The 12,798-nt window shown below is 45.8% G+C and overlaps 1 protein-coding gene across 1 annotated transcript in view; it reads right to left on the bottom strand.

The window, feature by feature from the left end:
* The window catches only part of tenm1 (teneurin transmembrane protein 1), a 195,427-nt gene that overhangs the window by 121,796 nt on the left and 60,833 nt on the right, over positions 1 to 12,798 (bottom strand). The gene's annotated exons all lie outside the window — the stretch shown is intronic.

The raw sequence follows: 12,798 nt of genomic DNA, 5'->3' as shown, positions 1-12,798 counted from the left end.
CTGACCAATCATCAGGTCCCATTCATGTGAGAATGTACTCCCAACACCGCTTTGGTTTTTGACTTTATAAAGGTAATGTCCCTTTGCTGATGTGAGGAACAAAGCAAACAAAATAAATCACTAAAGGTTTTTTTTTTTGTTCCTCCTTTGACACATTGCGAACATCAAACAAAAGCAACGACTCAAATCACAAAGTTACTATGCAGCGGTGGCAGTCGGAGGATGGCTGCTGAATGCAGATCAAGGTGAGGAACTTCTAACGACTTCAAACGACTTCGCTGTCTGTCTTCTGTCGGGCTGATTTGCCGACACCCTGAAAAAGCACTCGCTAACTCTTGCACAAAATGGCTGCTTATAAACACAAATCCACAATTACACGGCGTGACCAACACAATCACACAGGTAACACGTCGCTCACAAAACGTGTTCTTGCTAGTTGCATGTGTATACGCTCACACCTACACGCTCGCCCACACCTGATCCCCAGCTGATGAGGAATACCTAATTAAAACTCCAGATAGTTCAAAGCCATTAGTAGTCGGAAAGGAACTATTTTCTCTGCAAAGCTCATGATGAGCTCTGAGAGTTGAAGCCAATTCAGTCCCATGCTCCACTCTGGAATCTAAAGGGGATCTTCAACTTCCTTGACTAGCCCCGGCCACTGTTGGTTTAGCTATCTACTCGTGCACAATATGAGCTCCTTTGAGCAGAACACTGCCGATTACCAGGGCCGTGAGGGAGACGCCATGCATCATTTAATTCAGACTAATTGAACTGTCAGCATGTGACGAGGCCGGACACGCGCAGATTCTTCACGTCAGTGCGGGTACCATTTTAAATACATCTCCCCTTTTCTGTATTTTATTTGAAAAGAGATGCAGTGTGTGGGATTTTCTCATTAACACATCGCTGTGAAATGAATGCGATGACTCATGCTGATGATGGGGAGAAATACAAAAGTATGAGAATGCCCAAGTGATCTGCGTAGTATATTCAATGTCATGGGTTTAGTCTTAAGCAAAGTATTTTCTGGTTGTCTAGGACTCGAGGTACCTTTTCTCTAACAGACAGGAGGGAGACATGCACAGAAAAAACATGTTGATGATGGTCGGAATGACAGTAGTCTAACAACGATAGATAAAGAGACATTTCCGCAGAGATTCTATTTACCTTACATCCCATTGTTGAGACTCATCTATTAGAAATAAACATGAAATGTAGCGTTGTGCTAACAAATGTATGTTTGCATTTCCACCGTTCAATCTCTCGTGCTCCTTTCTCTCCTCACTTCCTCTCATCTGGATTGCTTTTCTTTGTCCTTGTTCTTCGGTGCCCCCCCCCCCTCCCCCACACATGCACACGCACCTCAGTTTGCCAAGTGCTTCCCACTCCAGTAATGACTCTGCAACAACAGTCCTCACCGACTCTTCTATCTTATCCTCCTCACCACTCCATCCCTCCTCGAAAGGCCCTCAGACCCTACTTCTGCTGCTCCTCCTCATCAGCCTCTCTCCATCTTCTTCTCCCTCACACTCCTGCTTTATGGCTGTTGACCTTTTGCTAGAACACTTAGCATCTGGGCCACAGAGCACGGAACACAGGAATGTGATGAGAGTTGTGTGTGAATGCTCTTGAACCTTTGAGGACCGAATGTCCTTACGGCAATATTAGGAGTAGTGATGACATGTTTGTTGTTTGCTCTTGACCAGGTTAATTCTGGGCTCTTCAAAATGTAGAGGCACTTACGGAGCCACAGGCAAGGACAGGACCAAGTCTTAAAGCGTAACTGTTTTTTTAACCTAGTTTCCTATGTTTTTAAGTGTGTCCAGTCATAAGGGAGAATGCCCAATTTAAACGTTGTGTTTTTCCCGGCTAAGATTGTTTGTATGGGTGCTGCTAACAATATGAAAGGACCATAGAGAGAATTACATGTTTTAAAAAAATATGTTTCGCTTGGTTAGGTTGTTATTGTGAGTAAGTAAGAAAACAACTGTGATTTAGTGGGTCGGAAAGAGGAGTGCAGGTGTTGAGAGAGTTTGATGTGTTGGTATACAGAAAGTGTGGCTTAGTGTTTTTAAAATATGTATATATATTCCAGCATTTTTCAGTAATTTGTATAGACTTTTTTACTTTTAAACAATAACTCAAAATATAAAAAATGCTGTCGATCGACAAATCAATAAGTAAATTAATTGTTGCAGCTGTACTGATGAGTTATTTGTGCATGACAACATTATAAAAACAATGGAAGGGATACAAAACTAGTCACGGACCAAAATGTTGAACTATTCCTTTAAGTGAAATGACTGTCAGGAACTATGCCACATAGTGCTTTGTTCCAAATTGCAACAACAAAGTGTGTGTACATTTGCCACAGCGCTGCAGCTACAGACCGGCTTCTTTTCCCCATAGCAATGGCGGCTGAGGCTCATGGGTATGGTCGCATTTAAAGCCATCTGTTATATCAAAATAACAGAGAACATTTGATTTTTCGTCAAAACTAATTGAAATAGTGCAGAAGGGTATTGTGAAAATATCCAGGGGCAGGGACGTGCACAGACATTTGGAGGGGCTGTTGCTCTAAACTGGAAAAAGGGCCTCCCCCCGATAAAAAACACAAGACCTTTTGGAAATTGTAACTTGTTTTTAATGTAAAAGAAACCAAACAATTATTACATCAACTAAATTGAACAGTAATTAGCATCTCATAACAAAATAAGCTAAACTTACTTGCATTCGGTAACTTGATTTTAAAAATGAAAACCAGGGACATTTTTTGTTTTGCGGCCCATATCTCATTAAAATATCTAATGTTAGTAACTATTAAAGACAAAATGGGGACAATTCTGTTCCAATGTAGTTTGACCATTGTAACTGCTGTGCAGACATACTGATAAAATAGGGCCTCTAACTAATTACCTTAAATAAACTCACTAATTAATGAAACCAGTTCAATACGCATTAATCTTATTCTTATCATTCTTTATGAGCGCAGCCAGTAACGGTAAGGTACAGTATCTAATTACTTATTTATTTAGTATTCCATAACTTAGTAACAGAGATGGTCAAACTAAAGGGAGACATGGCAGAAATCCAGGCCCGGTTCTACGGGGGTGCATATGGGTGCATTCCCCCCCCAGTTGAGTCGTTATGCACCCTCATTTGAAAAAAGAAAAGTGAAAAAAAATGAAAAGTGAAAAATATTACATATATAATAACAATAATATGTATAGTAGTTATAATAATAATAATAATAATAATAATAATAATAATAATAATAATAATAATAATAATAATAATAATAATAATAACAATAATAATAAGAAGAATTTAGTTGAAATAAAATAAATTGTAATTGTGGTTAAATAACATTGTCTGTTGCATTTATTTGGTCAATTTAAACGGTAAGTAACGTTATTATGTCAGGTGTGCGTGACCTGTGCCGCTGCGCGTTCGTCATCTGCAAAGTGCTTACACAGCAGTCAATGATGGAACTCAGAAAATGGTTGAAACAACCAGCCCTAATCGCCAGCAGTAACACTGCATCTACTGCAGATAATAACAGTTCAGATCATGGGGACATTACGTTACCCGCGGCCACTGTCGTGGACACTAACGCCCGACTCGCCAGCTTTGCCCGCCTCGCCCACGGAGGCGGAGTAGCTGCAGCCGCCTTCGTTGCCCCATACACCGCCACCCCTCAGCGGCCCGCAAGTGCCAGAGGACCTCGGCAAAACAGAGCCTGCCCAGGTATATTTAAAAAAAGCCCCCAACTCGCCTGCACAGCGGGGTGAGGCGCTCATTTTGCAGCTTATGGTTTCAAAACAGAGATTGGCTGGAATATTCATGTAAAAAAGATGCCATCTTCTGCAATGCATGTCGACATTTCGGTTCAAGTAAGTCAGATGCCTTCACCACAACTGGCTACAACAACTTGCGCCATGCTCTTATAGACTACGTGATAAGGGACTGGGAAGGCATGAATCAAGCAAAGAGCACATAGATCCAAAGATCTCTTAATGTTGCTCTCAAAGTGCACCAGATTGATGCTTTTAACTTCAATATTTAAAAAATAAATCTTCCCGGGCGAGCATGCCCCCGGACCCCCCTAGAGGGTGTTAGGTCCACTCAACACTTGTAAAAATAGCACTTTACCACTGCACCTTCTCTAATCTCAGATGCACCCTGACTCATTTTGTTCTGGAACCGGGCCTGCAGAAATCCGACATGATGCGGGACAGTAAACTGTTCACCCGTGAGAGGGCGATCAAGAAAAGAGAGCGAGCGGCCCCGTTGAGGGAGTTTACAGATGAAAAGACACAGAAAGACAGAAGCACAATAACAAGTAGGCTATATTTAAGTGTTTTTTTGTAAATAACCGACGGTATCAAGAGGAAGTAAAGTCCCCCGGTTTGTCCCTTATACCATAACTGCCATGAGACAACTCAAAATCAAGTTTCCAAAATCTGACACTGAGGTCTTAACGCACCGGCAGATGACAGCACTGACAAGGTGTGTTTCCCGCAGCGAGACGCTACAATACTAATTATGGGTTTATCATGTTGATTCGGCCACAACAGAAAAAAGAAAAACAAACTCTCGCTCTCTCCAGAGAGGCAGGTTAGCCAGAAAGGCCAAACGGGCCGTTGCCCGGGCAACATTAGCCTGTATCTGTGCATGTCCCTGTCCAGGGGGTTATGTTGTTTATATGGTTTGTTTAAACTTTTTACCATAAATTATGTATTGGTCATCTGAGTTTATAAAAACAGACAGGAAACTAGCGCAGAAAGAGGGTATTACTAACAAGTCCCCAGATGAAGTCATGTTATGTGACTTGTGTGGCGCACATTCAGGACTTTATTAAAAGAAAAATTTGAGTTAAAGTGAGAATATTATGTATTTAAAAAATCCAGCAGTTCAACTCACTTCCTAACTCTTTTGCTTATAGGATTTAAAAAAAATGTGATCCTTGCTGTTGGCAAAAAAGTACATACACACTCGCACAGACTCACACTCCGACACAACGTGCAGTCGGTTATTTGAGCAGCATGTGAGCAGCATGTGCTCAGCGTGAATCTTCACTCTGACTCCCTTTTCCCCCTGTCTGTCTATCCATCACTCCCACTCTCTTTGTCCATCTTTCTCTCCCGGGCTCTTCCTAAAACGCACATAACCGTCACAAGTTAGAGAGAGTTTTCCGGGCGAGTCCAGTCATTATAATGGGAGCGGCGGCGAGCAGCAGCGCGGCGAGCTAACAGGCCGAGGCCCTCGCACACATGAATCATTGATCAGTGTGACAGTGAGACGACTGCCAGAGGTAATAGGACGACGCAGCTGTGAGGGGGTTTCTGTGCAGTACCCTCGCTGTCGGATACCCTGCCGAGATGCGCGGCGAACATGTGGCAGGCTGAGGAGAGCGGCATGTTTGGACACAGTTAAGTAGTAGTAGAAGAGAAGCTTGATGTAGCTTTCTTCTGGAGTTACTCAAAACTACCGTGGCGAGAAATAAGTGAACACGTTGGTGGAAGTGTGAGGATAAAGTTAGCAATGCTGCTGAGATAACAACCTCTCCATTAAGGGTCTTGCACACAAACAGCTGGAATTGCGAAGACGTACGGGTATTGTCATTGTAAAAAATGACAACCTTGACCTACTAAATTCTCGCCACCATTATTTTCCAGATAGGCAGGTTTATATAAAGCAGCAGTGTGTGCGCTGTTAGAAGCAGAGATAGTGCTAGCTTGCTGCTGCAGTTCCTGCTATTGTTGTTGTCAGGCATGTGGGTCTCTCCAGATTAGATATAATGATTGTGGGCTCCAGTGATGATTAGATTTCACACTCCTGGTGGAAGAGTAGGAGATGGGAGAGAGAAAATGGTGTGCGTTAGTGTGTGAGTATTCCTATGTAATGCCTGTGTTACACACATGCAGTTATCAGGCATTAGTAACAGCGCCGGCTTGGGCAGAGAGACACAATGGGAGAGATTGACTGTGAATATACTGCCTTATCGATAACCATTAGGGCCAAGGTAGCACTGCAGTCAGTTAAAAATGATTTATCCATATTCTCGCACAAGCGGAAACACACCCAGGCTTGATTGCCAAGTTCTTTTTCGCTCATACGCAGAGCAAACCGCCAACCATATTCCGACTGACAACCCCAAAGACTACAGCCGGCTCTGCCCGGCAGCAAACACTTTCAAGAGCATCAGTCATTCGATTTAGCGTGTAGTTTAGCATGTACAGTAAAAGCCATTCTTCATCCGAGTTCTGCATGGCTGTGTGAGCCTCTAGCTAAGCCACAACTTCTGAGGGATGGGAGGAAGAAATGCATGGAGGGAAAAGAAGGCAGAGAGGGAGATAAAAGACGCAGGGGAGGTGGGGAGAGGAGAGTCATGAAGGAGAGAAGACAAATGGGGAAAACAAGTGTGAAGGAGAGTGAAGGAGAGCGACTTCAGAGCCAATAAAACAAATCTGTGTCTAAAACGACGTTAGAGTTGAGAGACTGGGAGCCCGGGGGTCCGCCTGCCCTCCCGCCTTCTCTCCTGTCAGCCCCTCGTTCCTCTCTGACAGACAAGAACTGCTAAAGTGTTTTTCTTACTCCCCTCCACCAACCCCTTGAAAGCGACTAATACCACTGTCATGAGAGTTTAATAATAATAATAATAGATTTAATTTGTTAGCGCTTTTACAGGTGCTCAAAGACGCTTTACAGATATAGTGAAGGGAAAAGAAAAGGAAGGAACAAATAAATATATAGTTAAGGTGCGTATGTCTGCTCCTGCTGACATTTGCTCGTGTGTGTGTGTGTGTGTGTGTGTGTGTGTGTGTGTGTGTGTGTGTGTGTGTGTGTGTGTGTGTGTGTGTGTGTGTGTGTGTGTGTGTGTGTGTAGCCTTGCTCCGCAGTGTCTTGTCTGGTGTGACCCTGCAGGACTCATCAGCTGCGTGACCTCTGGAATGGGAAGTCCTGTTTGGATAAAGGGATAAGATGTCGGATAAATGAAGAGCGGAGGTGGGCGACGCACTCCTTGAATGATGAGATCTACCGTATCCTGGTGTTTATTTACCAGTACAACCCGCTGTCACTGTCGCCTGGTTAGTCACGGTACAGCGAGCCCAACAGATCAAAGCTTTCACGCGTCTCTGTTTACCATTCTTTCGTTTCTAATCATGCCCCCTCTCTGCCTTTCTGTCAGCGTGCCCCCCCTCTCCCTGTCTGTCTCCCACTCGCTGTCTTACTGATCTGGTCCCTTTTTTCTGAAAGCTGAGTCATGTTACAACAGACAGAATAGTGTTGAATGAGCAGTGGGATCGGCGCCATGTTAAGATTCCCCTCCGGCAGTCGCCACCAACCGCCACTGAGAAATAAAACACTGCAGACAAACAGCGACTCACAACTCTGTCACATCAATCAGAGTGTGTGTGTGCGTGGGCGTGTGACTGCATTTGTGTGTCACAGAGAGGATGAGAAAGTAAAGTGAGTCAGTGGTCGTGCACGTCCCTGAGCGTACACGAGCGTGTGAGCATGAAGTTGCCTGTTGAACTATTGGAGCTATTGAGGCTATTGCATTGCAGTCTCGCTGACCTTCTGGAGACATTTTACCAAAGGGCTCTCTCGCCATTCAGAGCTTTCAGAACGGTGTCTGTCTGGCCATTTAGCAATTTTACCAAAGGCTCCTGTAGCTGTTAGGGCACTTTTAGCAAAGGCCAGCGGGTTTCTTAGAGCTGTATCAGACGGCCAAATAGAGGACCGAAAACAAAGAGAAACTGGACCAATCAATACAGACTCCAATGAGGCATGAAGCAGCTGGCTGAAAGATGTTGTGGGTGAGGAGTACACACACACACACACACACACACACACACACACACACACACACACACACACACACACACACACACACACACACACACACACACACACACACACACACACACAAACAACCACACAGACACACAATCCAATAACAAAGTGGTGCCTGCACACACTTATAGATTTTGAATCAGATACACATGTATGCAAGCCGGCTTCCTGTCTGTTTTTTAAAGATTAAAAAAAAAACATTTTATAAAAAGAGCCGAACGGTTCAAACCAATTTTCTGTCCTTTTGCCTCAAAAACATTTTGAACATCATCACAGTTTACAGTAAACAAGATCAGCAAATACTTTAATGAATAGAAAGTGAAGAGAAACTGAGGGAGGATAACAAATGTGTTGCTGGTTGCCAACCAAAATCAACAAACATCTCTGCTGCTCCAATTTAAATAAACACCAATAAATTATGGAATTATCTTTTTGTTTTGGAAACCACAAAACTGAAAATATTTAACAATACATATAGACACATACAGTACCCTTAAAACCAGTGTTGGCAAGGTCAGATTAGGAATGCAATAGGGTAAAGATGACTAAATACCCTATAAAAGGTAAAGTAATCATTTTATACATATTATTTAATGTATTTGTATTTAAATACATAAGTCTGTTACATGTAACCAGGGCTAGAGAAAATCAAATATCACAATGTTTCCGATAAATGAAAACTTGACTATTGGAGCTTTCACATAATATAACTAAAATGTATGATAGATAATCATTTGTTTTGTGCATATGATCTCATCTGATATTACGATATCAGAAATCTAAGACGATATCTAGTCTCATGTCACGATATCAATGAAATATTGAAATAGAGCCCTGGGTGTAACGAGATAACTGCTCAGCAAACACATAGGGGACACATCTAGACACATGTAATCTAGTGACACAAAGGTGAAAGTTGCCTCAGTGTGAGCTATGATTATGGAAGAGATTGAAAACATCTGTCGAGACGAAGAGAAATCGGCAGTACACAGTGCAGAAAGCAGCAGCAGCAATGCTGTACTGTGATTGAGTCACTGCGTGTGACAGCGTTTCTGTGTCCAACTGAACTGTGCTGAGCCAGTGCGCTCCTAATAGAAAGGGTTATACAGTAGTTTCCAGGCCCTACTGGAAACAAGTTGTAGCAGCCAATCTTTCCCACTCAGCATTGCTGAGCAGATAATTGGTTGCCAGTTGCCCTCCTTGACAGAGCTGCACAATGAAGAGGACCGCCGCTGATCCCAGACAAACTGGACCACCTGTTCAAAATCCCGCCTCTGTGAGAAGGAAACACTTAATTATAGGTTACTTACGTAACCCCAGGACTCAGAGTAACATGAAGTGAGATGTCTTACTATGGGATGCGCCTCAACGCGTATGCAAACAGAAGCATCAATCTCATTACGCCAATCCTGATTGGCTGGTGATCTTGACGTCAACGTCAGGGAATCCACCCACCCTTTAAGTAGCTTGCGCTACGACGCAGCGTCATTCAAAATAAGCACCTCTTCTCGCTTCGCCTTAGCAAGAAGGGCCGTCTGGTGAGACATCTCACTTCATGTCACTCTGAGAACTGGGGTTACGTAAGTAACCTATAGTTCTCATTCATAACACTCCGTTCGATGTCTCACTATGGGATATTGAAACTCCTGTATTGTTCGACATGCTTATCTCGAAAATCACCAAAACAACCAGAACTTAACAGGTAGAACCCTGTCTCAACATGTGGCCCAGCACTGCGCGGGCCACACTTGGAGCAGAGACATCTAGCCTGTAAAAGCGGACAAAAGTGAGCGGCGAGGACCAGCTCGCTGCTGCACAAATGTCTTGGATGGAAACACCCTTGAACAAAGCCCAGGATGTAGCCAGTCCACGACTAGAATGAGCATGCAGGCCCGTTGGCGCCTGCAAACCCTGACTCGTATAAGCCAGAGCAATCGCTTCCACAATCCAGTGGGAGAGCCATTGCCTGGTAACGGTCTTGCCCTTCTGAGGGTTAGCCCAGGATATAAAGAGTTGGTCATTACAACGAAACTCTTTTGACCTGTCCATATAGATGCGTAAAGCACGAACTGGACACAGCCAATTCGGCCGCTGTTCCTCAGAGGAACACAGCGGCGGAGGAAATGCCACAATGTCAATGGGGGTACATGAGCCAACCACCTTAGGTATAAAGGCAGGGTTGGGCTTCAGCAACACTCTCGTTTGCCCCGGGGCAAACTGAGTGCATGAAGGATGTACAGAGAGCGCATGAATGTCACTGACTCACTTGGCAGATGCCAGAGCCAGTAACAGCACTGTCTTCAGTCACAGGTGTTTCATGTCAGCTTCTTCCAGGGGTTCAAATGGAGGTCGAGTGAGCCCATCTAAAACCACTACCAAGTCCCATAAGGGCACCAGTGACCTGGAAACAGGGAGGAGCCTGCGAGCTCCTTTCATAAATGGCAGACCAAAGGATGTTGGCTAGCCGTTCTTCCCTCAAAGCCCACATGGCATGCAGCAATAGCAGCCAGGTACACTTTGATCGTAGAGAAAGCTCTGTGTTTATCAATTAAGTTCTGTAGAAATGATAAAATCACCCCGACAGGACATTGAAAAGAGATGTGTCCTTCTTGAAGGCACCACTCCTCAAACACCCTCCACTTACAGTCATAGAGGGACCTGGTGGAGGAAGCTCTTGCACTCTGAATAGTGTTTATCACCTTCTGAGGGAGCCCCACTGTATTCAGATTGTACCACTCACGGGCCAGGCCCATAGTGCCAAGCGCTCTGGGCGTGGGTGAAAGATCGTCCCCCTCGCCTGAGACAGTATGTCCCTGCATAGTGGGAGCTGCCACGGCTGCCCGCACAGCAGCTGAAATATCTCCGCCAGCCAGTACATTGCAGGCCAGTGCGGAGCTATCAGGATAAGTGTGTGGCATTGTTCTCTCACTCTGGCCAGAGTTGGGGGTATCAGAGCCAGGGGTGGGAACGCATACAGAAGGACCGGAGGCCAAACGTGCGCAAGCGCGTCCACGCCTAACGGTGCGTTTAAATCGCGCATTGAAAAGAACAGCTGACATTGAGCATTTTCTTTTGATGCGAACAGATCTACCGCGGCTCGGCCGTAACGCACCCACAGCTGACTCACAATCATTGGATGTAGAGTCCAGTCTGCACCTCTGGACAGCAGATCTGCCCCGAGGTTCATCACTCCTGGTACGTGAGTCGCTCTCAGAGAGAGGAGACGTCCGCAGCTCCATAAGATCAGTTAACATCATGACATCATAACATCATGTCCTCACGAGGACCATTGAAGGAGGTGGGCTGCCACCAGCGGTTCCATGGGCGGCATACCGTCACAGTCCAGGGAGGAGGCACCCTGGATTGGGGCCTTGTTGCTAAAGGGGCGGTCTCTCCACGAGACCGACACCTCGTCCAGCATCTCCGGAAAGACTGGAAGGAGCTGCCTCTTCGTCCTCACTGCTTGGGGCAAGTTCTTCCCCTCGTAGCGAGATCTAGAGGTCTCCTTGGCCACTTCAGGCCATGGGATGTCCAGCCTGGATGCAGCGTGTTGATACACGGCCTGCAAGTCCATACTTAGGACGAGCGAAGCTGGTGTGCTCTCGCCCGGGGGAGCGGACATCGCTCCCGGATTTTCAGCCTGAGCCGATGAAACGAAGATGTCATCCTCATCCGAGTCAGACAAGAGGAACTCAGAGGTATCCTCTTCGTCCTCCATATATTCCAACTCCAGGACATCCTCCGCGGGTGGAACCATGGTGAGGTCCAGTTGGGATCCCCAGCTTGACACAGCGCGGGGCTCTGCTCTCGCGGCAGTTGCCGCCACCGGGTCCCAGCCTGACACGGCATGGGGCTCAATCTCTGCGGCGGACGCCACCATGTCTTGATTGCCGACCGGCAAATCAGCGGACATGAGGGGGTCCCGTCCCGACAAGCTAGCTTGGCGTGCTAACCGTCGGCGGAGGCTCTTAATGGTGAAGCGGGTACAATGCCCGCACGAGCCGGGGTTATCGATAGACTCCCGGGCGTGTTCCAGCCCGAGGCAGGACGAGCAGACCTGGTGTGAGTCTGTGCCTGAAATCTTAAACCCGCAGCTGCATAGCCGAGCCTCCGAGTCCCTGACTCCTCTGGTGTGAGGGAGAGAAGGGTCCATCTTCGTTCGCCGGGGTGTCGGCGTGGAGTGGACACGCTAGTACGTTACTGAGAAAAAAATCCAACCTTGCCGTTAGTCCGAAAGGAAAAAAGGCGACGGTGTAGATTTTATTCTTTAAAGAATATTAACTGGTGTGTTAATACCTTCTTTTATCTCTGTCTCCTCTGGTGTGAGAGAGAAAAGAGAACGTCCTAGCAACAGGTATGTTACTAGCTTGAAGAAAAAAAGCAAACTTTACCGTTATTTCGACAGAAAGAAACGGCGAGGCAGATTACAATATTAACTGGTGTGTTAATATTGTTCAGTCTTCATGCCACGCAAAAAAGTAACCGGCAAGCGCCCGTCGACCGAATGTTAGCTTTGGGTTCAGTCTGTGGACCGTTAAGCTAGCCCGGTTACTGATAATTCGAGATGTGCTCTGAAGCGAGAAGAGGTGTTTGAATGACGCTGCGTCGTAGCGCAAGCTACTTAAAGGGTGGGTGGATTCCCTGACGTTGACGTCAAGATCACCAGCCAATCAGGATTGGCGTAATGAGATTGATGCTTCTGTTTGCATACGGTTGAGGCGCATCCCATAGTGAGTCATCGAACGGAGTGTTATGAATGAGAACCTCAACAGTTTCAATCTGACAACCGTCACCGGATTGAGCTGCCCCCCCCCTGACTTTACCTCTGCACACAACCTATGGCCTCCTGCCCACCACCTGCCATCAGAACAGGCTGCAGCTCTACTGTTACTGTTCTCTCCACTGAGGCTATCATCATCTCAGTCTGTTGCTTTC

Source organism: Pseudochaenichthys georgianus, chromosome 10, assembly GCF_902827115.2.
Source record: "Pseudochaenichthys georgianus chromosome 10, fPseGeo1.2, whole genome shotgun sequence".
NCBI classification, from domain to species: domain Eukaryota; kingdom Metazoa; phylum Chordata; class Actinopteri; order Perciformes; family Channichthyidae; genus Pseudochaenichthys; species Pseudochaenichthys georgianus.
This window is presented reverse-complemented; position numbering and strand designations above follow the sequence as displayed.